Source organism: Leptinotarsa decemlineata, unplaced genomic scaffold (genome assembly GCF_025532065.1).
Source record: "Leptinotarsa decemlineata unplaced genomic scaffold, Ldec_3_MD MMD2_tig00002082_RagTag_RagTag, whole genome shotgun sequence".
Taxonomy (NCBI): Eukaryota; Metazoa; Arthropoda; class Insecta; order Coleoptera; family Chrysomelidae; genus Leptinotarsa; species Leptinotarsa decemlineata.
The window spans coordinates 8,118,374-8,143,960 of NW_027412573.1; the positions used below are offsets into that span (position 1 = coordinate 8,118,374).

The 25,587-nt window shown below is 35.7% G+C and overlaps 2 long non-coding RNA genes across 2 annotated transcripts; one reads left to right on the forward strand and one right to left on the reverse strand.

Annotated features, from left to right (window-relative positions):
- Window positions 1-8,487: 8,487 nt before the first annotated feature.
- On the forward strand, window positions 8,488-10,108 carry LOC141482915 (uncharacterized). Its single transcript, XR_012465805.1, has 2 exons — window positions 8,488-9,138; window positions 9,198-10,108. It is a non-coding gene; the product is annotated as an uncharacterized lncRNA (long non-coding RNA).
- Window positions 9,801-13,610, reverse strand: LOC141482914 (uncharacterized). The gene is made up of 2 exons (XR_012465804.1): window positions 13,451-13,610; window positions 9,801-10,902 (listed from the first exon to the last, which is right to left on the reverse strand). It is a non-coding gene; the product is annotated as an uncharacterized lncRNA (long non-coding RNA).
- Window positions 13,611-25,587: the final 11,977 nt, after the last annotated feature.

Here is a 25,587-nt window from a genome sequence, read left to right on the forward strand (position 1 = left end):
TTGTTTATTATTTTTGGACAGTGTGACAAAATTATCAGCAGAACATGTAGAAAGTTCAATGAAATGTATCCGAATCTACCGCCAATGAACCTCAAGAAATTTATACGAATTCAGAACAATTTCAATGCATTTGGATCAACTTTAAAAGCACCAAGAAACTTGCCTCGACCCGTAACTTTCGAAGACAACCAGATTAATGTCTTAGCATATTTTCACGCATTTCCCGAGTCATCGATAAGAAGTGCTGAAGAAGATTTGGGTATAAAATATTCATCGGTTCAAAGAATCTTGCGAAGACATAAAATGCATGATTATAAATTCACCAAAATTCAAGCAATGAAGCCTCAAGATCCTCAACAGAGAGTAGAATTTTGTGAAATGTTGTTGACACGCATTCAAGAAGATCCACTTTTTTTAAATAAAATTATTTGGACTGATGAATCGAAAGTTTCGAGAGAAGGGATTTTCAATAGAAAAAATCGTCATTATTGGTCCAGTGAAAATCCTCACGTCACAAAAGAAGCCGGATTTCAAGAAAAATTTAGTTTTGATGTCTTCTGCATGTTGATGGACACCAAATTGAGGTACGTGATATACGAGGAGTCATTAACATCCAGAAGCTACCTAAATATTTTGGAGAATACTGTAGACAGTTTCGTGTATAATCTGCCACTCGAAGATTATCGAAACTGTTGGTACCAACTAGACGGAGCTCCTGCACATTGCACCAGAGAAGTGAGCGCAGAACTGGATAGACTATTTGACGATCGGTGGATGAGGCGCTTGGGACCATGGAATTGGCCAGCGAGATCACCCGATCTTAATCCATTAGATTTTTATTTGTGGGGAATGTTTAAAGAAAAAGTTTACAAAATACCCGTGCGTTCGAGAGATGAATTGTTAGAAAGGATTGCCCAAACATTTGAAGATTTGGATCCCAATGAAATCAGATCTGCCACCACCAGTCAACACCCGCATTTTAAAGTGCTTGGAAGTGAACGGCCAGCGATTCGAACATATTTTGAAATATTCCACATGATTGTTTTACTTTTTTATAATTATTCATATCAATATTTCCAATTTCAAGTTTCTTGGTGCTTTTTTAAAGTTTATCCAAACATATTGAAATTGTTCTGAATTCGTATAAATTTCTTGAGGTTCATTGGCGGTAGATTCGGATACATTTCATTGAACTTTCTACATGTTCTGCTGATAATTTTGTCACACTGTCCAAAAATAATAAACAAATTCATAAGAACTTCGTTTGAATAGTTTTGTTCCATCGTTTTGAAGGTATTTGCAACTTCTGAAGTGACGAAAATGTCGATATTATTAGGAGAATGTCACAACGCTACTGTCAAATAGTAATCATGGCCTGCTCACCAAATACCGAATGGAAATACCATTCTGAAGGGACATTTTCACAAATAAATGTTCATAAGTCCGAAACTTGACTAGTTAGGTATAGGTATGATATACATAGAAAGAAAGCAAATTTCAGCAGCTTTCCGAATTTTCAATAATATACAGGGTGATCCATTTAAAATAATCAAATTTCAGCAACTTTTTCAAGCAAACGAAAAAACTGTATTTTTTTACCACCCTGTATTGAAGTAACGGAGATTAGGCTGACGTGTAGGAAGTGTCCAAGTATCACCTAACACCAAACCAAATTTCGATATCATAGTACTTCTTAACTAAAAGATATCGGCATTTTTAGAAGTCATGATTTTCGAAGAAAAAAATTGAAATTAATTTTTATTTCGAAAACGGTAACAGATAGGTATAGGAAAATATCAAGAAAAGTTGTAGTGCAATTGTTGGAGATTCCAAAAATAATATTATATACAGAGTGTTCCATTTGAAAAATCAAAGTTGCTACTGCTTTCTAATAGAAGCGGCAACACCGCATTGTCGAAAATATTTTAGTTGGCTAGAAAATGTCCGAATATGCCCTCCATTAAATTTTCAAAGTGATCCGTTGTCTGGTTCACCAGAAACGTCTAATGTGCCATCCACCGTGAATCAGCCTGTATAATGCACCTACGTACCTACTGGCAGCAATTTCTGATTTTATCACGAATGGCTCAATCAGAAAAAAAGTAAATAGAAAATATTGAACATACACAACATACGTAAAATGTTGATACTTTTCAGTGCCAAATGCACCAGAATCATTTCTGTACTAACAACAATACAAAAAAACTAATTGAAATCAAACGTAACGCTGAGCTGTATATTATATCTGCATAGTTGGCGTGAGAGAGAACTACGGCATCACATAATATTTCCTTCGGTTTTTGATTCAATGACTTCCTATTTGAGTATATTGATTTCAAATCTTTATAGCCATGAGAGACATGAGTGTAGAACTCAAGGGATTGGTCAATTATGAGACCAAGATTTTTCGTAGAGTCTGTCAAAGGCAACTGATGCTCGTCCAGAACGATATCAGTATTTCTCTCACATCTTTTCCTCATTGCTGTTCGACCAAATAGCATTACTACTGAACCATGAGGTACACCTGCTGATATATTCAAGATACTTGACATAGTTTTATCCAAAGTTACGCGTTGAGACCTTCCATTCAAATGGTTATTGATCAGTGTAGAAGAATTAATGAATGAAAATCAATTACAAGTTATTTACAGTTTTTACAATTTTTGTGTGTGTATGTGTTTGTATAGGGCCCTGCTATAGGCTTATGCCTCTTCAGGGTGAGTGAGTTGTGTGTGTGTTTTGTGTTTTATGTTGGTGTTTGTGTTGTGTTGTTTTTGTGTTCCAGTTTTCTTCGTTGGTTTTTATGTTGATCCTTGTGGTAGTCCGGGTTTATTGCGGTGGTCGGTGGTCCAGATGTTATGATTCAGTACGGGTTTTTGGGCCGGGGTTGTGCGTGTTTTAGGATATCGGTACTTTCCGTGGCGCTGCTGTCAGGTATCCGCTATCTGTATCCCAGTGGGAAATCCTCTAGGATGTCCTGGATCGGCTCCGGTGGGTCTTCCATCGCACCCAGGATTCTGGCTGGGGGAAAGGGGAGCTTTTTCCTAGGTTTCCTTCGGGATCCTCCCGAAAAGTGTAGAAGAATAGTATGAGAAACCTATATAGTTCAGCAGAGCAATCAGAAGACGGTGACTTATTTTGTCGAATGCTTTAGGATAATCCATTAAAACAAGAAGTGTTCATTGATTATCATCTATTGATGTATATTTCCACTATCATCAGCAAATAACGTCGGTGAAGTTCGACGAATGCTATGGTATGTGTAATTTCAAAGATTGGGTAAGTTTGAAAATTCTACAATTCCTAATTCAAGATTCCCAAAACTGTGGATACGAACAGGCTGAATCAACCATTTTCCTTTTTTGTTATTTGTTTGTGGAGTATTGGATGGCCATAAAAGTAAATATAACCTATACAACAGCAGATTTTCTTGCCCAATTACAATACGGGACCCTAAAAGTGCTTCAGAACCATCTATGGCACGTTTACGGTATTGCCGAAACATTGGTGTTGCCTTACGCTCCAGGGGATATTGAATCCGTTGTGGAGAACGAGATGACGAATTCGCTGGAACAATTATTCATTTTCCACTCTGAGGCACATAAGGTTAATGCTAAGACTTCGTTCTCGCAGTCAACACTGCTGCAATAGTAGATGAAACGTGTTGTATTTCAGGTTCCATTCGACCACGATTTACCAGCCTGGATTTTGTTTTCTTCAATCCCGTTAGAAATCATCTTTAGGGTGATTACCAAGACAACGGAGATCAATTAGACATACCAGGTTGACTCTAGATATTTTTTCAAAAGTTGGATGTTTTTTGGAGATCTATGAAAAATTTAACGTATTTATGAAGAAAAAGTGTGTGTAATCTTGTTGAATTGGAAATGATTAACGACAAGAAACACATTGAAGTTGAAGACGAGACTACATCCTGCAAAATTTGATCAAACCAAATATTGTGTATAGAAAGTTAAATATATAAAAAGTTGAATTCAACTAACACCAGAGCTATAAACAAACAAAATTTCATTCAATTAAGAAGACCTTTTTTCTCTCTTCTTAACAAACACAAGAATGTATTCTTCTGAATCATTGGTTTATAATTCATTTCCTGTTCAACCTCTTTATATATATGATTTCTCAACCGCAAGGTTGAAAAAATTTGCTATGCAGACGGTAAAAAGCCATTAATAACAATCTTGGAATACTACACAATTAATGAAAATGTAAAATATTTTATAAAGTAAGATTAGATCTTGAGGAAGTAGAAATTGAAAGTGGATTGGAAAAAAGGATGATTTCTAGATAAAGGTTCAAATGATTCAATGATGACTTCTTCAGGAAGACTAGAAATTAGACTGTAATGCAACTATTTTTGTCATTATTGTTGTCATGAGAATATACTGTTCTAGATATATGTTTAAATATGTTCAAAATATGTTTAAAATATGTTTTTTTCGTTAAGCACCTATTACATCCCTACGAACGACAACCCTCTGAAGTCGAAACTTCAGCGAGCTAAGGACTAACGAGGTCTTACCTTTTAACGTGTGATTCCTAACACGGGTTGGACGATAGCGAGCGACAATCATTCTGTATCTGACGTATATGACGTAAATCAATCAGTTTTTGATATCTTGACTAGTGCCAAATCATTCTTCAATTGATCTTTACAAAATATTAATTTTCAAATATTACTGTTACCAATTATTCTAGGGAATTGTGACTAGGCAAATTTAGAATTGCGTACACATTTACTTTCCTTTAAATTCATTACTTATTCCAGTACAAAAGTTACACCGTAGCTTCTTCTTTAAGAACCGTAGCCCTGTAATCACATATTTTAATTCAGACTACTTGATTGCTTGTTGGATGCTGTGGCCTGTGAGCTGTTCTCCAAAATGAACGTGTAGGCTTTTATTTATTGGTAATATATCATGAAATGTATATTAATGGCCTGCATAAAGTAGGCGTAACTATCATTTAATTAGAATTTTGACATTTTCATGAATGTATAAAATTTTCCCGATTAAGATATCGTAACCAATGAAACGATTCCGTTTGCTAGCATGTGAATGATTGATTGTAGGCTTTGTATTTGCATCAGTGGTATGCGATTAAATGTGTTAATTACTGGACGTTTATTACCAATAAATAATATATATTTTATTGTTGTTTTATATTGCAACAACCTGAAAGGAAATGAAAGTATACGGAGAACGTTCAGTTATCCATATCATAGTCTGCCTGAGATATGATGTAAAATTTAATAAAATCGCAGAAGAATCTTATTTGAAGTTCATTTCCTAGGGTGCTCACTCACCTTACATCCTGGTTATCAGATTAATTTAACAAAATAATCACTAGAAAGACTGTATACCCAAATATACGAGTAGCTGGATTCAACCTATGGAGAATAATCAATGCAAGTAAACTGCTGAAATATTGTACATTTTGAACACTTGAAACATCCAAATATTCTGAAGGAACCATTCGTTCACGCTAGTCTCAACTTCCTACACGTTAGGTTAATGGACTGACATCTATCAGAAAACAACTACTCCCATGGCTAATACCACGAAGGGCGTTAGTATTAGCCAGGGGAGTAGTAGCATTTCTATTTTCCCCGTATGACTCGAGAAGGGCGAGAGTCCCCGTATATTTTCCTCGACCATTTTATTGTTGCCGATGACAGTTACCTTTTTTCTCATTTGATCGTCTTCGTATCTGTTACGGTTTGAAATATAGCAATGTTACCACATAATGAAAGGAACAGCCTGCAGACGCGTACAAATATCCATACATATGATACAGCATACCATAATAAACAAATCGACGAAATGTCAACGACGTCCACCAAAAACGGCGATATGCATTCATAGTTATCAGAGAGGGATGGTTATTTCGAAAAAGAAAATTCTGAAACCTGAATTATATATAAGAGGTATAATATAGATCAGTTATTTCTAGCAGCAAATCACAACTTTGTACGATTACCGCCATATCACCCGGATTTGAATCCAAAAGTGGGTTGGTTTTTGCCGAACTGAAAGATTACGTGGCAAATAAAAATGTAACTTTCAATTTGAACGATGTCATGTAGTATTGCGACGACTTTTCGAACAATTTTCTTCCGAGCAAAAAAAATCTCGTTGTGAACGAGCAGACAAATTTGAGGATGGTTTCTTTATAGACATCATCGTAAACGATATGATTATTGATTTACATAATGAGGATAGCGACGCTGCATTGAAACAGACATATGGAAATGACGTTTCAGAGGATGAAGATGGTGATCTACAGAGAATCGAAACAATATTATCGATATTGTAAGCAAGATTTTGTATATTGTCTACCTGCTACGTCTCATACCCATTTCTAGTAACTATACATTCAATTTTTCATCAACTATCGGTTGTGAACTTATCCATTTTCTCTCAATGCGTTTATCTCTAATGATAATGCACATATCTAATATGTGTAATTATGTATCAGTCAGTGCGTTTCATGAGGAGCTGAAAATATTAATTCAAGGTTGAAGACAAAAAAGCTGACAGCTAGCTAGCATGGACGCTCTCTAGTTTTACATAGAAATAGAATTCATTTTTGTTTTTTATTTTTTGTAGCATCTTACAGCAACAAATTAGCAATGAATTCACCTTCATTTGTTTGATCCATGAATTTCAATTTTAGTCAATTTCACGCTATCGTAATATAAAGCAAGGACTATTGTCGATTTTTCGAGATCGGTTCAAACAACAAAATCAACATTCTGTCAACAAATTAGCAACAAAAAAACAACAAATTTTGGTTTTTTCATTTTTTTATTTCGTTAAATTTACACTGCCAGTTTTTTAGACCTGCTAGATTTGCCAAGCTATAGTTGTATCTGAATGATGGCTACATAATCCTCAAAAACTTCTCCAAACTGAATATTAATATATCCTCTCGAATTTGCAATTCTAGCACCCCCTTCCAAAGCACTACCTCTAAAACTCGAAATTTAAACACCGCTACTCGTCCCATAAATATTTTGAAATATTACGGTCAGTAAGTAATATGCAATCATTATTCAATTTTTCATTTGGCAGTTCTAAATTTCAGAACGCCGATAGAGATATTTCCATCGATAATAGATCGTAAATCAAAAGCTAATTATGTACATGAAATAACTTTCAATTGTTTTATACTTTCGCACGGTAGTTTTTGCCGTGGGCTCAAAATACATGCCGATTGTTGCGGAAAACCAATTTGTTGACACCATTTGAGGTCAGTCTGCTACGAGGCGGTAGCATTGAACAAAAAAAAGGCATTTCTGAAAAAAAAATAAGCATAGGTTAAAACCAATCAAAGCTAATGAACAGTCCGCGAAATGTTATCAATTTTAAGAAAATGCGGTGATTTCTTCAGTTCTAAGCCTGCTTGAATCGGTGGACCGAAGGAAATCCTTTAATATCATTATAGTATTTCCATAATGGTGCGTAATGATAAGCTAAATGCTGTGTGTAGCACTGAAAACAAAACAAGATCTAATATATTCAGGACACATTCGTTGTGATTAAAAAAAATCAAATCCTAAACTCAACTGTCATACCTCCTGTCCCGACCTTTGATAACCACATTGAAATAGAAAAAGTACTGAGTGTGACACATTACTGAAACGGTAATTTTGTTAGCAATTTCAATTTTGACGCCCTCTTGCGGAAAAAAAATTCATCACTTAGCTCCGGAATTGCTCCAAAATGTCAGACAATGTTCAGGGACTAACTTAGTCTCATGAGAGACTAGTATTTGAACAGATTCGTTACAGTAGTCTCACAAGTTTATTGGATGAAATTGTGTTTCTTTTCGCACCTCATAATCAACGCGTAGGTTTGAGTTTTGAACTCTCACAATATTTTCTTGTTGCTACTTGTGACCATGCTTCACAAGTCCATAAAGCGCAGAATCAGGTTTTTAGAGTTCGGCGGAGCCGTACTCTTACTGATCGACTTCGATAATAAGCTGGGTTTATTTGGTCGAATGTGATTAGGTGTGAGTCACAATAAACCCTTGCGGGTTACGGTGGAGGGTCGAATAGACCCACTCACTTTGGACCTAACCTAACCATAAAGTTCATCTGTGTAGTTCAAAGATGAAAGGACGAGACTATTACTCAAAGCAATTTCTGTATTTTTATGGAGATATTTTCGATTCCCGTGAATCAACTTGACTCAGAGGTATGCTTTCTAGATCAGTTCATTCACATGGAATTCAAATCAGAGATCACTCCTGAATTTTTTGCTTCATTCCGATATACCGATTATACCGATATTAAGTTATTGTTTTACATTATCTCTGTGATTTTTTTCAACCAAATATCAGCTTCTTCTACTGAGATAATTCTATTATGCATACATTTTTAGTAAAGAATGGGAACGTGCAGAGATGAAAATTCATCCGAATAGTGCTTCAAAAGAGTTATAGACATGGGTGTCATAAGCATAGAGATGTGCAGTGTAATATTGAAGACGTTTTGCTTGTTGGCTGGTGTATATCGTAACAAAGAGGACTAAGAGTTGATCCCTGGAGTATGCACGACTCCAAATTCAATGGTATTGGCTATTCTCCACCAAGAATAACTTCCTGATGCCTATTGTGTAGATATTTCAAAAAGAGATATCTCAAAAAGAGAACCGAGTCATCAAACAAAGCTATATAGTGTAAAATCGATAATGCAAGCCCATAATAGTTATTTATGTATCAAGGGAATTAGGAGGGCCTTAATTACCGATGGCAAAGTTTGCGTCCCGAGGGCCTCTGGCCTGAGGGACAGCAATTGCCTGAGGTTATTATGGCTCAATAATTCCCGTAGTACATAGATAATTTTATTTCTGACCGATTTCAATAAAATTTTGTTCATTTTTGAAACGGAAAAATGTACCAATTCATTACCTTCCCGGTATATTTGAATCAGGTACCGTTGATTATAGTAGAGTTTTCTTGTTGCTAGGTTGTTGCTAGGTTGTTGCTATGTTACTTGTTTATAAACAGAACTTTGTTATCAAGCTGTGTTTGCGGTGAAAACGTGTTTTCTACCCCAAATATAATGGAGGATATTTTGAAACTGTATTTCTGGCATATTTTCAAGAACTGGTAAGGAATTTTCTATGTTTTTCGGTAGATTTGGTAGTAATTGTGTTTATTCGTTTCAGTCAGAAACGTATAGTCCGAATTATTTATGGACTAAATGGTCAATGCTAAAATCGATGGTGACTATACATGAGAAACGAGATATCACCAAGTTCAATGAACTACAGGCTTTTTTGAAACGGAAGAGTAAGAGTTATAAGCCGAAAAAGTCTGCTGTTTTATCTCCTAAAGATGTTATCAGATTCCTAAAGGACGCTCCAAATGATATTCATTCATTGCATAAGGTGATTTTTTTCTTATTTTCTTTCTTATTTTGATTATGGGTTATTTTGGAGGATGCAGAAGTCAGGAACTTTTGAATATGAAGATATCGGATATAGAGGACCGGGATTCCGTTATGGTAGTGAACGTACCGGAAAGTAAAACTGGTGTATCGAAGAAATTTACAGTTGTGGATGAAAAATAGTTCTCCGCTTTGCCTTTATTAAGACTTTATATGTCTTTGCGTCCTAAAGGTATTGAACGATTTTTTTTGAGCTTCCGACAAAATAAATGTACATCTCAGCCAATTGGAAAAAACATGTTTGGGAAAATCCCCAGTAAAATCGCAATGTATTTAGGATTGCCAAACTCATCTTCCTATATGGGACATTGCCTTCGTCGCACTTCTGCTACTGCTCTAGCCAATGCAGGAGCAACTATGACTAACTTAAAAAGACACGGAGGTTGGAAAAGTTCCACGGTGGCGGAGGGGTATTTGGAGGATAGCATCGAATTGAGAAATAAAACGGCGCGTATGTTGTCTACTTTGTCATCAGAAGAGGCAGGTACCTCGACTGTAGTGAACAGAAGCTCCAGCCATACAAAAGAAGAAATTGTTTCCAGTGGCGGAAGTAATTTTCAGAGAACATTTCAAAATTGTACATTTATTATTTGTAATGACGTGAATAAATAAAATATGGTTCAGTTTTCATTTCTATTTATTTTTACTTGTGAAAGGTAGAGGGAATTGTAAAATCTATAATGTCCCAAGGGAGTTATGACCCTCTTTATTGATAGCGTAACTATGACGATATAAGCTTATAATATCCCGGTCAGAAATAAATAATTATATCGAATGCTTTGCTGAAATCTAGAAGCTTATAATAACTCCTATTTAGATATAGATTCGAGGGACTTGGTGAAATGATTAATTAGACATGTAAATAAACATCGTAAAAAATGTAACATAAGTAACTCATTGAGGAAAGGAAACCACAAAAGAAATGAATGAGCTCAAATATACAAATTTTCATCCTTTTCCTTTGTGGTCCAGTCGAGCTGCAGAGCCGGGATCGAACTCGTATTCAGAATAGTGGAGACTCCATGAGGTTGTTAATATGGACCTTCACATAATCCACATACTTCTTATTGAATTGATGATGTTATATTTCGTTTTCCGATGTTCATTTTCATATTTATTTCATCAAATTCTTCGAATATGTTCATAATAGTTGATATAAGCGTATTGCTTTCTCTTCATATCTTTTTTGTTGCTTTCTATTTCAGTTCCTTTCAACACTTATCCTAGTTTTTCTTTGAATTTCAATGTATACCAACATTTTATTTTTTCATTTCGGTATATTTCTTGTGTTCTTGAGTTATTATAATTATTGTTATTTCGTATGTATACTATAACGGGGTTTACGATTTTTCCTAATCAAGCCAACTCAACTCATTCCTTCTTCGGGAATTTTTTTATAACCCATCTATGAGTGTGTTGAAAACCTGCGAACAAAAAAGTTATATCATATTTTCTTGTGCTTTCGAAATCGTCTATAATTCATTCTAGAATATTTGGTCACTCCGTAGCTTTAATAGTAGATCAACTTCCTCTAGGGAATTATTACGACACATGACAAACCGATTATATTCACGGGACATATCTCATTAATTATTTCATCTGATAAAAATACAGCTTGGGTAACATATTAGGTAGGTTGTTTAAGATATCATCGATTGTGTCAAGGTGATAAGGTGATGCCGATGATTGACAGAGATAAAGTGAATAGACGTGGGTGTTCTTTTGCCTAATGATATATTTTTTATTCGTTTTGCAATTCAAATTGTTTCAAATGAGTCAAGATCAATCATTTTTTAATGGGACTAACTGCTCACCTATGTACGTACTATACGAAACTGAATATATTTGGTGAAAAAATTAGTGTAAATATTGCTGGAAACAACGAGCAAGCAATAATTTTTCTTCGAACCTACCAATTGGTCGTTCTACAGCATTGACTTTGCTATGGAACATTATGGTCTGTCAGATGATGGAAATGGTGATGAATATAAAAAACTAGAACTCAGAAGGCAAACAATGGAGGTAGGGAAGTGACTGGTGCACCTTCAATCTCAAACTTCTTCTAAAAAATTTGAACAGGTGCAGATCTGCATTCAACCAAGCACACACCATTCCTGTTAAGATGAAAGTGTGTGCATCAATCGTCGCGGATCTCAATAGAATCGTTATCAAGAAGAGTGTTTTTATCTCGGATCCAAAAGGAGCTATAGCCATCCACTTGTCAGCAGAAAATGAGGGCGATAATGGTTTTGTGTCAGTGGAGCTGAACATGATGATCTAATACTGCTACCACTCTCTCAACCCAGAGCTACAGACATATTACGAGCTACTATATGAACGAAAATACCATGTTCTCGTGACAGAAAATTGAAACGCCAAAGCTGAAAGATTCTACAGAAAGAGGCAAGATGGTTATGATGTCCTGGAGGGTGCTGAAGGATGAGTCTCTCAATGATACATTTAGTAAGAAATCAGAAATGCGGTGAATAAGGAAGAAAAAATGTTTCCCAAAAATAACAGCTTAGGGATGGACGAAACTATAGTCAGAAAGTGATTGTCATCGGGGATATAGACACTGAGGAAATCAGTGACAAGACCTTCTATCAAGAAGCTGACTGTCACAATCCAAAAGGCAGCTAGCTCAGAAGAAAGAAAGAAAAAACACTGACAGAATTCTTTACTGTTATGGCAAAGGCAAATTACAGTACAAATATCTAGAAATAGAAAACTGAGAACTCTGTTAAAACATCAGAAAGTGACCTAACGAAAGCAATGGAGGGCTAGAAATGGTGGATGAAAAAAAATATAATAGCCAAATCTCTCTTCCCAGGAAAAACAAGGACAGTGAATAATGGAACGAGTTGAAAATATCAAACCATCTGAGAAGAAGAGGAAAGAGAGAGTGAATAGATTGAAGAAGAATTGGGATCAAAGAATGATGGTATGACAAAAAAATAGTGCAAATAGTAATGTATATAGGTATTGTATGGAAATTTAGACAAGAAAGCCCTATGAATAAAATAGATAGAAGAAATATATGAATATCAAAATAGTTCCGGGAGAGAAGAATCGTCAGAAATTGAATTCCAGGAGTGTATTCAACTTAGCTATTCAGAAGATCTTCGCAATGTTGGGGATCAGACTTGTATTGAAATCTGGACAAAAACTATCTCATGAACCATTCATACTGTTCGACAGAAGGAAAGACGAGCTAGGGAAATGCTTCTCAGAAGTTACAGTTCAACCGAAAGAGAAAATAAAATAACTAGACAAAGACTTTTTGTAGAATGAATGCCTAAAGTCAGTTAAAAAAAACGGCTACGAGGTCCACCAACAGTTATATTGATGGACACAGTTCCCAAAAAGATAGGCCTTTATGAAAGTAGTACTCTCGATACCAATATACAAGTCTCTCATATAGTATGTCGTCAACAGTATAGTGCATAATGTCAACAGTATGGTCTGGTCCAAGGTAGAAAGGGTAGAAAGAGACTATGTTTTGTTCAAAATACCTTTACATGTTTCGAAGTATATCCGGTGTAATATTCTGACATTCAGCAATAAGAGTAGTTCATAATAATAGTAGTTCATAAATTGTAGTCTAGGGAAAGCTCTGAACTTTTTGAAGAAGAATGCCAAAGTTAATTAAAAAAACGGCTACAAGGTCCACCAACAATTGTATCGATGGACTCAGTTCCCAAAACGATAGGCCTTTATGAAAGTGGTACTTTACTTACCAATATACAAGTCTCTCATATAGTATATTGTCAACAGTATGATGCATGATGTCAATAGTCTGGTCCAACTGGAACGGGTAGAAAGATACTATGTTTTGTTCAAAATTTCTTCAAATGTTCCGAAGCATATTCGTTGTAATGTTCTGACATTCAGCAATAAAAGGAGTTCATTGGGCTCATGAACTGTGATCTTCAAATAATCCCACAAAAAACTATAAGAACTAAATATATTTACCTCGCGGCCACACCACTCGTCGTCTTCGACCGATTCATTTACAAGGAAAGATGTCTCAAATATCTATGAGAAGCAGCTGCCAAATTGTTGTTATGGTCATTATGTTCAGATAAGTCTGTCAATGTCAGTGTCAATAAATAAAATCCTAATAATTCATAACTTCAACTTTCCATGAAACATAGCAAAAACTATGCATCAAATTTAGAATTTCACATCATGAACAAACACGTAGAGCAATTGCTATCCACAATGCACATTTTTATCAAAATCTATTACATCAAATTAAAAAATGGAAGAGTCGAGAAAATAAATCAATAATAATAATAGCTGTATCAACTCGACGTAAAGACCCGAAAAACGATGCATCTCTATAGGAGTTTGCATCCCAAATCGTCCGTTCCACGGTTGTACTTCCCCCGACAACAGGTGGGCCGTAAACTTTTGAGTTTGGAATGTCTACATGACAGGATGGTACTGGATACAGCCTGTAAAGTCGTCAGGAGTTCGGATCCGCTTCTCTGCATGGTCCGTGACCATGAGAGAGCAGGAATTGGAACACTTCTCCTTAGGGCAGCTGCCCGATCAGCTGATGAACTCTGTATAGTTTTCGACACTGAACGAGGTGACCACAAATCTGTCAACGAGTTGAAACCCGTTCAGCAAAAAGCTCAGATAAAAGCCGCAGAGATCACCTTACTCCTGCGGAGACACAAGGATAAGCCAATGCATGGGGTCTTCTTCAATAATATTGAAGACCTTGGCGCCTGACGTTCGCTTTCCTCAGGTCGAGTGGATTGAAGTCGGAAACTGAGGGGTTCATCATAGCTTGCCGGGATGGTATCTTCAACACCTTAGTCTACGCAGTCGCGAGATGGGAATGAAGGTTCCTGATACAAGGAGTACGGCCTGCCGAGAGGCACCCGAGATTCCAATGCACTTGCTATCAGCATGTCCAGCATATGCGGTCTCGGCCTATATCCATCGACATAACGCGGTCCTAAGAGTACTATATTACCATCTAAGGCATTCTTACGGTATTGACGAGACACCGGTGTTGCCCTACGCTCTGGGGGATATTGAATCCGAGGTGGGGAACGAGAAGTGTCCAATTTATTGGAACTATTCGTTCCCCAACCTCAAGCTCATACAAGCTGATAAGCCTGATGTAGTCTTTCTCGACCACCAGACCAAAACGATATTTGTCGTGGAGTTTTCAGCTCCTGGCGAGACGAATGTCGTCAGAAAAGAGGAGGAAAAACGAATAAAATATCGAGATTTTCTCTTCGAACTCCGCAGACTCTATCCAGATCACTCTGTCAAGATGGTTGTTCTGATTATTGGAGTCCTTTGTGAAATGATGTCCTCTCTACTCTCGAATCTTAAAATCATAACGCCTTGCCGCACTAAGGCAGAAGGCTGTCATTCTTGGCTCACTGCGATTGCTCAGGGCACATGATTCTCGGACCCAATGATCACTTTACCCACGGTGTGGGGAGTGGTCATTGGTCATTGGAGTGGTCAGCGCACACTACGGCGAAAAAAAAATCTTTATTTTCACAAATTAGTTTGCACATCAACAGTGTGATAATGCAAATTAAAAAGAGAAAAACGTCAGTAAATTCAAGTAGAGAAATGATATAAGAAAATGTATATACATATGAAATGATTAGAATGATTCAATATCTCTGGATTTGTTTAGGACTATCACATTCACGTCACAAACAATTATTACAAATAATATAAGGTATAAATATACGCATAAAGCGTTAGAAGAATCTCTTGACTGCAGTGAGTGAAGAGATACCTGAGAGAATAACAAGAACTTCTGAGCTTTTTACACAAATTGTCTACTTGTGGCTTCCATTGCAAGTTGTTTTCAAAGGTAACTCCTAACAATTTAGTTGTTGTTGTGGGATCCAATTGTAATTCGGTATTCTGGTATAGACTCACCTCATGGTGTTGTCATCGTACCATGAATTGAAACGTGCTAGTTTGTGTTTTATTCGTCATCAAGTTGGTTTTTTCAAAGGAGGTATCACTTCTCTAAAATCTCACTTTAGATTTCAGGGTTGGATTTCACCCCACAAAAAGGTGAAAGTGATGGGATTGAAAATATAAAATGTGGCAGAACTGGCTGATACTTGATAGAAATCCATCAAATTTCACTTTATTGTGAGATTACCAATCAATTTTTCACAAAACAGTGGCACGTGTTTTAGTATACTGTACAAGCGTCTTCAGTACTGCCTACATTGAATACGCCTGTGAATTCGTATAGTGAAACACATGTCGAAGTTTGATAAACTAAATTAAGGATTTATTCGAATGCCTCAAAAATGCGCGTTTAATTTTTCACCCTCAAATTGAAACACGTGTCGAAGTTTGATAAACTAAATTAAGGATTTATTCGAATGCCTCAAAAATGCGCGTTTAATTTTTCACCCTCAAATTGAAAATCAACACCAACACGAGTTTTATGATAGACATTTTGTAGTTCTATTGAAAGTTTCAGAATCACTGAGAAATAGATCGAAGTGTAAGAATTACCAAAAAAGTATGCTTACAGAGTTGTAAACTTGAAGGAGGAAATCATTTCTGTCACACCGCGAAGAAATATCCACCATAGATAATTAGAGGATTAACAAATTCAATTTAAACGCATTTCACGTGCTCCGCGGAGCAGAATGATCGCATTAAGCTCTAACTGTTGACCTACGCCGCCATTCGAACCGTCATCTAAATTTCATCCGATCGTCGTACCCACAATCTTGATCAAATTTTTGTGTTGTTCTCCCCAGGAATCTGTGTTATTTTTTCTTAATTGCTTACGGGATCGGAACATAAACCAAGTTTTATCGGAATCCGGAGGATGTCACCGTAAAGAGTAGGCTCGGTTTCAGCCATCCCACGATATCATGTTCAGATAATAGCAACTAATGTTTCCAACTTGTTCGAACCGATCAATCAATCAGAACCGAGTGTTTAGAAAAGACAGAAATCGGTGGATTCAGCTCGCTCCGCTCGCTCGGAGGTACATTATTATGTCAGCGAAGGATCTTGCAAAGCACTTTCGTAAAAAGGAATGTTTAAGACTCTGAAACCAAAGTACGTTCGCATGAAAACGATTATTTTTTGCTATCTGGATGGGGACATTTTTTATTTCTACTCTCCCGCTACATTAACCAAATAGATCTCTGCGAGACTCGAGTTACCACTGACTGTAAAACCTTACAGTGTTGTGCAATTTGTCTTTATTCCAGATTCTCCAAAATATTCACTTTCTCTTTACAAAATCTGAATTTTGGTTGTCGTGAAATAAAGTTTGCTAGAGTAATTTTTGATTATTGATCATGCATATACAGGGCGTACCAACAGAAAGTTGACCCCCTCTGTAAGTCAGAAACAGACGTGTTATCGAAAATTTCAAAGAACACGTCGAGTTTTATTTCTATTGTCACTAATTCTGATATGGAAATCATACCCGAAACTTCACCCCCTGCGGTCAGCAACTACCCTCCTATGTTTTTCAATGGCGTGAGGGGTCGAGTTATACATCATTTGAAAGGTCTTTTGTTCCTCAAATAATTCTATGATTTTGTTCAAAATTGGTCTATTCGTTATTGAGAAATTGAATGTTGACGAAAAAAACAGAAAATTCGCTGTGCCCCGTTTTATTGAGTAATATCAATGGCAACACAATCAACGGATGAAATATTCAAACTGACCTCCATCCAATAAAACAGTCCAGTTTGGAAAGCGTTCCTCACATTATTGAAGATGTCCGGAGTCAGGAATTGACATTCCCGAACAATTATCTGTCGCAGGTCTTCTAGATTTGTAGAATTTATTCAGTGGACGACATTGTAGTTTTTGTTGAATCTAGTTGTTGCAGAACAAAAAGTAGATAGTTGGCCACTGTCACTTCTTCACCAATTATAATTCAGTTATCCTTGTTCTCTGTATTCCAACATGGTTTATTCTATTGAAGAAAGAATAGAAATTATTGCAACTTATAATCGAAATAATGAATGTGCTAAAGCTGCTGTAAATATTTATAATACGACCAGACCACAACGTGAGCCATCAATACGTTGAACAGTTAATGTCTGGGCCTGCATTCTTGGTAATCATAATGTTGAACCATTCTTCATTAAAGGTAATCTCAAAGGAGACCCATACTTAAATGTATTATAAGACTGTGTAGATCCTATGATTCCACAAATCATAGAAAATGATGACAATTCAGTAGAAAATAAAATAACATTCCAGCAGGACGGTGCACCTCCACATTTCAATGTTCGGGTGAGACAGTTTTTACCCGGAAGTTTTCCAATGCATTGGATCGGCAGAAGGGGTCCAGTGAAGTGGCCAGCTGGATCACCTGATCTAACACAGATGGACTTCTTTCTGAGGGGCCACCTGAAGTCAAAAGTCGAAAGCCTGCAAATCTAGAAGACCTGCGACAGAGAATGGGGAATTTTCCTATATTTGGGTTATTACAGCAAATGCAAGTATGAACAAAATGAAGTTGAGTTTAATTCATGAGTTTCTCAAATTCACTTCGAAAAGTATTCAAATTGATATTTCAAATGTTGGGTTTTAATTTTTAAAGGAATTTGTTTCTAATTCACATATTGGCAACAGCGCCTATATCAAGTTGAAATAATTTATACGTACCTAGATATTCTACTTTAAAACAGGAAAATTACCTTTATAAATCAACAATTAAGGCAAAATATAAATTATAGTTCAATACCACCTCCACAAGCCACACAAGCAACAGTTGTTTCGTCATTTATTTATATAGAGGAAGATAGGTTAGGTGCACAAAATGTCATATGTTACAGAATGTCTCGGAACATAAGTAAACAGAACAGCACGCCTCTGAAATATGTCATCTTTGTTTGTCTCATACTCATATCAGATTCATTGTTCTGTATTAGCTATAACCGATGTTGCCAAATGGTGAAATAGAATCGAATCCCTTTAAATATTGAATGCATTATTTCATTCTTTTTTTTTAAGTATTTAAATAATTTTTTTAACTAAAAGGTTGAAATCATAAGTTTAAAATGCGTTTTAGAGCTCTTTCATGAAAACTACTTGATTTTCGTCATGAGAAACATTCCCGTGGTTCGGAAATGCCGAATGCTGACTCCGAACATCTTGAATGATGTACGGAACACTTTCGATAGTACACTGTATTATTGTATGGAATTAGGTGTAGGTCATTTCAAACAATTCATTCGTTGATTTTGTTTCCTCTGATATTATTTGTTGTTGACTTCCTCGTTGAAATAAACGACAGCGAATTTTCAGTTTTTTCTTAAATGAAACGTTCAACATTCAATTTCTCAATGACGAATGAACCAATTTCAAAAAGAAATACATAAATAATAGTGTAACAAAAGACTCCCCTCGCCTCGACCCCCCATGTCACCACAGGGGGGTGAAGTTTCGGGTATGATTTCCATATCAGAATCAGTCCCCCTAGAAATCAAAATTGACGTGTTCTTTGAAAAGTTCGATTACATGTCTGTTTCAAGTTTTTGTTAGAACGCCCTGTATAGAGTACAGCACGATGACCATTCATGTTGTGAAAATTGGCAAATATAGATTTTTCGATATGCTCCATCGAATAATAGCGGGTTTTCAAAACTCTCGGTTATACAGGATGAACTCTGTTCTTTGTATAGCGATAAAGCACCATCAAAAACCACAGTATATCGCTGGTATAGTGAATTCAATCATGGTCGTAGTACGGTCGCCAAACTGGTTGATGTGCCACAAAACATCGATGTAGTGCGTCGGTTGTCGGTCGGTAGCCAGGCGATTCAACGTGGGTGCTTTGTTCACTCACTCGAATTGACTGCCGTGTTGGTCGGTGGTGCAAGCCCTAGTCTGAAGGATCGATTCTTCACTTGCTATCGTCCAACCCTTGTTAGGAATCACACGTTGAAAAGTAAGACCTCGTTAATCCTTGGCTCGCCCAAATTACGACTTCTGAGGGTTGTCGTTCGAAGTGCAAGGAATATCCTTGCACTTCAGTCTCACATCAATACATTCGATTTTACATGCGCACTTAAGATATTCCATAATTTATCAATTGCTCAAAAAAAGGTTCGCGTCAAGTGGTGTAAGGAAATAATTAAAAAGTTCGACCGTGTTCAGGATTAAGAATTATTTCCAACATACTAACATGAGTTCGTTTTTGAATTCCAAACAAAGCATTCTGAAATACTTTAGTTTTTACTTCAGATTTCAGGTTACCTATGTTGGTTAGGATAGGTTATGTTAGGTTAGTTCAGTTGAAAAATACTCGATTTTATTTCATTCATTTTTGATGTGTTCAATGGTAACTAAAATCATCTAATTCCAGCTACAATAAACTCCATCGTTTGTATTTTGAGGACAATTGTTATTTTATGATTTGAAGTATTATTATCGTAGTTTTTTTGCTATAAGGTACACCGGGGTAAGTGTGGCCTAAAATTTCAATAGATAAACTATTTTGGGTTGTAATTTTATTTTATAACGACTGAAATTAATGAAATTTTGGAGTAGAATTGGGACTGAAAATATAAAAGAAAAATCTACTGTATTTTTTTCACATATGAAATCGTCTTTATGAACCAATGGTTTACACTTCCACAACAACATGGGGCAAGTGTAAATTAGGTATCTAAATTAATTTAGAAGCATTGAACTTTCATTTGGGTAAGTGTAAATTAAAAAAACATACGAAATAATATTAGAACATTTTATTGGAAATATTAATTTAACATACATTTTGCTCAAATTTAATACTGAAATTTAAATGTCCTCTTTTATGAATAGTAGGGGGAGGTAAATACATATGAATTTGGTCTGCAGTTATAATTGATATGTCTTCGATGTCTGGCCAATAAAATTGGGATGAATATCCTGACCTTCTGGAAAATTTGACTTGTAAATTTGGTTCTAGTGCTGTTACCTGTCCAATATAAAATTTAGACAATTTTTTTGTGTTAAATTTTATCAGAACCCAGTTCTCAATGTTTAATTTTTCTAGACTATTATCCAGCAAGCTCATGAATTCTGCTTCTACGTTGAAATCTACTATTTCATCATCCAAATTTATGTCATCATCTGAAGCATTTTCTTCTTTTTCTTCTGAACTATCTTCATCTGTCTCTTCTTCGTACAACTATTTTTTTTCTTTTTCCTTCCTAGTTTTTTAGGTTTTGATTCAACTTTATTCGCTTGCTCTTTTAAGATAGCAATTGCCTCCAAAGTTGTACTAACTTCAGCCCCTTTACAATTAAATTAGGTATCTAAATTAATTTAGAAGCATTGAACTTTCATTTGGGTAAGTGTAAATTAAAAAAACATACGAAATAATATTAGAACATTTTATTGAAAATATTAATTTAACATACATTTTGCTCAAATTTAATACTGAAATTTAAATGTCCTCTTTTATGAATAGTAGGGGGAGGTAAATACATATGAATTTGGTCTGCAGTTATAATTGATATGTCTTCGATGTCTGGCCAATAAAATTGGGATGAATATCCTGACCTTCTGGAAAATTTGACTTGTAAATTTGGTTCTAGTGCTGTTACCTGTCCAATATAAAATTTAGACAATTTTTTTGTGTTAAATTTTATCAGAACCCAGTTCTCAATGTTTAATTTTTCTAGACTATTATCCAACAAGCTCATGAATTCTGCTTCTACGTTGAAATCTACTATTTCATCATCCAAATTTATGTCATCATCTGAAGCATTTTCTTCTTTTTCTTCTGAACTATCTTCGTCTGTCTCTTCTTCGTACAACTATTTTTTTTCTTTTTCCTTCCTAGTTTTTTAGGTTTTGATTCAACTTTATTCGCTTGCTCTTTTAAGATAGCAATTGCCTCCAAAGTTGTACTAACTTCAGCCCCTTTACAATTAAATTAGGTATCTAAATTAATTTAGAAGCATTGAACTTTCATTTGGGTAAGTGTAAATTAAAAAAACATACGAAATAATATTAGAACATTTTATTGGAAATATTAATTTAACATACATTTTGCTCAAATTTAATACTGAAATTTAAATGTCCTCTTTTATGAAGAGTAGGGGGAGGTAAATACATATGAATTTGGTCTGCAGTTATAATTGATATGTCTTCGATGTCTGGCCAATAAAATTGGGATGAATATCCTGACCTTCTGACAAATTTGACTTGTAAATTTGGTTCTAGTGCTGTTACCTGTCCAATATAAAATTTAGACAATTTTTTTGTGTTAAATTTTACCAGAACCCAGTTCTCAATGTTTAATTTTTCTAGACTATTATCCAGCAAGCTCATGAATTCTGCTTCTTCGTTGAAATCTACTATTTCATCATCCAAATTTATGTCATCATCTGAAGCATTTTCTTCTTTTTCTTCTGAACTATCTCCATCTGTCTCTTCTTCGTACAACTATTTTTTTTCTTTTTCCTTCCTAGTTTTTTAGGTTTTGATTCAACTTTATTCGCTTGCTCTTTTAAGATAGCAATTGCCTCCAAAGTTGTAATAACTTCAGCCCCTTTACAAATTTTTTTGCGTGTAGTTTTTTCTGTTTTTGGAACCTGTTTCAGTTGTTCTAAAATAATGCTCTCAAAAGTTATAGATGTAAGTGATGGTGTCAAGCTTTTAGATTCAAATGACAAACTTGCATCGATTAAAGATTTTTGAGAACTGGATGGAGTGGATGGCAAGTTAATTTGGTTTTCTTTAATTTGTTCTGCGACAGACGGATCTGGAACAGCTACTGGCGAGTTGTTATTGCTGTTTTCTAGATTCCACCTTCTGTATGCTTCTGGATCAAATTTTTCAGCTGCTATCACTTGATTATTAAAGGGGTATATTCCTCCTTTTTCAAATCCCTTAATGAGTAATGCAGGACTTGCTTCTGACCATATTTTAGAAATTATGGTGGAAAATACTGCTTCAGGTAATTTGGTGCCATAATTTTGTCTCTGCCATTTTGTCAGTCCTACATCCCATGCTACTTTTAATGACTTAAATACACATAGATCCATAGGCTGTAATAAGTGACTAGAATGGGGTGGAAGCTTAATTATTATTATATTATTAGCTATTGCTTTTTCTATCAAAGAAATACTAATGTGTGAGGTGTGACCATCATAAATTAATATAACGGGCCTTTGTTTGCCAATATTTTGCAAAAAATTAATTTCAAAATATTTTGTAAACGTTTCTGTCTCCATCCACCCGTTTTTTGTTGCTGAATAAGTCATTTTAGGATACTCGATCTTGTTGGTAATCCAGCTATCCCAAATATTCTTCCCTTTGAATACTATCAAAGGTGGAAGTTTTTCACCCGCAGCGTTTTCCCCAAGGAGAACTGTTATGTTTTCACGACCGGGGCCGCTTGTTGTTCTATGAGCTGCTTTACCTTTTTCTCCAACTACTTTAATACGTGATGGATCTAGGCAAAAACTGGTTCCATCAAGATTATATATTTGAGATGGCGGTATATTTTGAACATGCTCTTTGAGAAGATTGAAATAATTGTAGATAATGAATGGGTCCATTGCTCTCTTACGAGCAACTTCAACCGACTGCGGTTTTTTGAGACTTAAGTTGAATGTTTTTGTAAACCGAATAAAGTAATCGTCTCCAGGGATTCCGTCTTTGAAAGGTGTCGCGATGTTATTTTCATTTACAAAGCGTCCAATTAACTGAAGAACTTCTTTTTTGGATAGTCCCAAGCCCCATTTCTCAGCTAGTCTGATATTGTCTGCAATTCTTTTTTCCACTTCAAAAGGGAAAATAGGAGCCCTGCCTCCAGTACTACTTTTTGTTCCCCTGGTACCCTTAACATGAGTGAAAAGGGTAGCTTTGGGTATTTTGTATGCTATTGCTGCCCTATACAAAGTTAGACTACCTGTTTTTACAGCTCGGTGGAGGTTTTTTGCGGATATAGTTTCATACCATAGTCTGTAACAATAAAATACTTAAGTGTTTTAAAATTATAGCAGGGGTAAGTGTAACCTATTGCCGGTTACATTTTCCCCAAATACGATTTATTGGTGGGAAAGTGTAAACCATTACATTGAAATAAAAATAGTTAAGATTCTAACAAAAATAATATTAATAGTTACTAAATAACACCTTCAATAAAGTACTTACCGAAAATTGTTGTTAAATCACTTGAAGTTTTCAACTGACAAAAAATAATATTGACACGACGGAGCTCGACAGTCAACTGAAAACCCACGCGCACGAATGAATTGATGTCACATCAGAGTCTGCATTGTCTATATGTAAAAGTTGTCGTACAGTTTAAGGTAGACATTGTAGTATACCTACCGCAGCATAGATGGCTGCACTAGTAGCATACTGAAGCTCCTAAATTATTATAGGTTACACTTACCCCGAATTTACACTTACCCCGAAACCTTACTTCAAAAAAATATAAAATAAATTAATATTGTGTTGTAACTACAATAAACTTCAATCAATTCAGAACCTATTTTAAAAATCTTTAACGCATCATTACTTGTATTTCGTAGTTTGAATAATATCAATAGTGCTTTCTCAGTAACCGATAAGACTACAAAAAATTAACGTTACTACATTCATTAGCATGGTTTGTAGGTAAAGTAGGCTAAAAAAAGGGTAGATTTTTTTCAAAGCGGGTTCAAGTATGACGGAGTTTCAAAACGTTGTGTTTGAAGCTCCGTCATGTGACAAGTGACAAATCATGGATATATGAGCCGGATACAAAACAGCACTCGAGCAGTTGTGTGGACGAGCTGAATCCAACAAAAGTTGTTCGTTGAAGGGAAGGAAATATTCGCCTGTTTCTTCAGGTATGGATCATATGGCCACTGTCCCGCTTGAGCAACGTAGAAAGGTCAATACTGAGTGGTATACGACCATTTGTTTGCCAGAAATCTTCGGAGGAATTCGTAAAACTAACCGGCGAAGACGAATCATTCTTCAACACGACAATGCGAGGTGACACGCATCTCATCAAACAAGTGAATTTTTGAGCAGACAAAACGTCGAATTGATGATTCATCCTCCGTACAGTCTTGATTTGGCACCCAATGACTTCTTCTTGTTCTCATGTATCAAAGGTAAACTTAGTGGTAAAAGATTCACGAGCGCCGAAGGAGCATTCAAAAACCATGTTTTGGAGGTGTCTCAAGAGGAATGAAGAATCTGTTTCGACAAATGGTTTGAACGAATGTAAAAGTCTATTGATCATCAAGTGAAACATTTCTGCACCCTATACCAAAAATGAACCGTTCTCGAACAACTTTTCGTGAGCTACATAAAATCAAAATTAATACCCCCTTTCCTTTTTTCCAAAACTGTAACGCAGATGTCTAGACTGCCTCAGTGATTACGAAGTTATTGTATGGCCCAATGCAACCGAAAACCCCGTGGATTTGCGAATGCACGGCAAACAAAGCATCGACCTACAAACAAAATTATCCACCCACACGTCATCGTAAACATGCCAGAAAAAAGCAACCGGTCAAGAAGTATCTCAGCAAACCATGATGTTATGCCCAATAAAATCCTTCAACACGATCAACAATTCAAAATTAATTTGGCAATGAACCATTAGTGTCACTGAACCACAGACGTTCTTCGTATTTATTGTAGCGGGGTATGCAACAATGTATGTCTGTTTTGAGAGTTATTTCACTCAATTAGCATTCTTTTTTTTTTGGTGAAGTGTATGAAAATTGAACAGTACAATTAATTGGTATATTCCAAATCTAACCATGAGTCGACTTACTGTATTATATTTATGTAATTTGGTAAATATTTTGAAAAAATACTTGGTTATCAGAAATTTAAACACGTTTAAAAATGTCCCTGAGGGCTAGGAGTAGATACATGAATTGACTTAGACATAAGACCAAAATATTTCAAATAGTCTCACCATCAATTATACATATTTTTCAGGAAGTAGAAAGGACTGGATTCTCTGCGAGAAAGAAATATCAAGAGCAGATAGTTGTTGGTTCACAGATGGATCAAAAACACCTTCAGGTTCTGGTGCAGTCGCAAACCCAGGACAGAGATATCAACATACCTAGGAACCTCTGCGACTGTATTTCAAGCGGAAATTTAGGCTATTGAAT